General features: G+C 39.9%; 1 long non-coding RNA gene across 1 annotated transcript; it reads right to left on the reverse strand.

Moving 5' to 3' along the window:
• Nucleotides 1–360: 360 nt before the first annotated feature.
• LOC116162793 lies at nt 361–1,261 on the reverse strand. Its single transcript, XR_004143612.1, has 3 exons — nt 910–1,261; nt 752–853; nt 361–691 (listed from the first exon to the last, which is right to left on the reverse strand). It is a non-coding gene; the product is annotated as an uncharacterized LOC116162793 (long non-coding RNA).
• Between the last annotated feature and the right edge of the window lie 207 nt (nt 1,262–1,468).

Consider the following 1,468-nt stretch of genomic DNA (forward strand, 5'->3'; position numbering starts at 1 on the left):
AACATAAATAAACGAACGACAAAGACAGACGGACAGACAGAAAATTACCAAAATTTAATCATTTCGTCCCTTAACTATTGTCTACGTAACACTGAAGACGGAATTGAAAAATTCGAAACCGTTCGCGAGTTATCATGTACGCAGACGGACAGAAAGTCCAAAAGAATGAACGAACTCGTTAATATAAGGAATATAATTGGACCAAGGACTGGTCCCTGGGGTACCCCACACAAATTCCCAAGTGATTTACTCTATAGCGTACATATTGTGCCCGATTTCGTAGATAACTCTTATTTATTTATTTATTTTTTTTTTGGATTTTTTATTTATTTATTTATTTCTCACTATTGCGATGTGGTTTATGGTCCTTGCCTCGATAGTCTGGATGCTCGTAGAATACAAAAAATTCAAAATTCGTGCTTGCGATTAATATTCGGCATAAATCTCCAGGCACAAAGAAGGTCGTGGCAACACTATGTATCCACCATAACGACGGACGTGACTATGAGTGAAATATGGAAAAAGATGGGTGCGATATCTGGCAAATCTAAACTAAACTACCCGGCATTCCTTCGGAAAAACGATGGGGTGGTTACGAAAGATTTACAAGAAATTTCGAACCTCTTGGCAGACCATTTCTATCAGGTCAGTAGTTCGTTAAACTATCCAGCGTTTTTCCTTGAGACTAAAGCTGAAAAGGAAGACGATATCATTAACTTCAATACGGATGAGAATCTTCAATATAACTTACCTTTTAGTATGGATGAATTAGAATCTGCACTTAAAAACACGAAATCCTGCGCTCCCGGTCACGATAGTATCCACAATCAGATGCTTCGTCATTGTAGCAAACCTATGAAACAAGTGATTTTAGATTTCTTTAATTTTTGTTGGGAAAATAGTATCTACCCTGATGAGTGGAAACGGGCCATAGTCGTTCCCATACTTAAAACGGGGAAAGATCCGCTGTTGGCGCAGCACTACCGTCCAATTAGTTTGACTTCATGCGGGTCTTTCTGGAAGAAAACGAGATCATCGTCCCCTATCAGGCCGGTTTTCGGAGAGGTCGGTCGACGATCGATCATTTGGTTAAATTAACTGATAACATCCTAAAGTCGTTTGATGGTGGCGAGCATTTGATTGGGGTCTTCTTTGATATCAAGAGCGCATATGACATGACATGGCGGTATGGTATACTTAAAAAAATGTTTGAATACAATTTACGCGGAAACATGCCCAAATTTATTAGATCTTTTTTAAGAGACAGAAAGTTTATTGTTAGAATTGGAGAGGCGTATTCAAACGAGCGCGTACTAGAAAACGGGGTCCCGCAGGGCTCGACTTTAAGCTGTTCACTGTTTGCAATTGCCATAAACGGAATAGCCCTGGGTGTTGCCGACACAGTCGATAAATCCCTATACGTCGATTACTTAATGATTCATTGCGCCGGAAAAACCGTTGGTTCCGC

Source organism: Photinus pyralis, unplaced genomic scaffold (genome assembly GCF_008802855.1).
Source record: "Photinus pyralis isolate 1611_PpyrPB1 unplaced genomic scaffold, Ppyr1.3 Ppyr1.4_LG2, whole genome shotgun sequence".
NCBI classification, from domain to species: Eukaryota; Metazoa; Arthropoda; class Insecta; order Coleoptera; family Lampyridae; genus Photinus; species Photinus pyralis.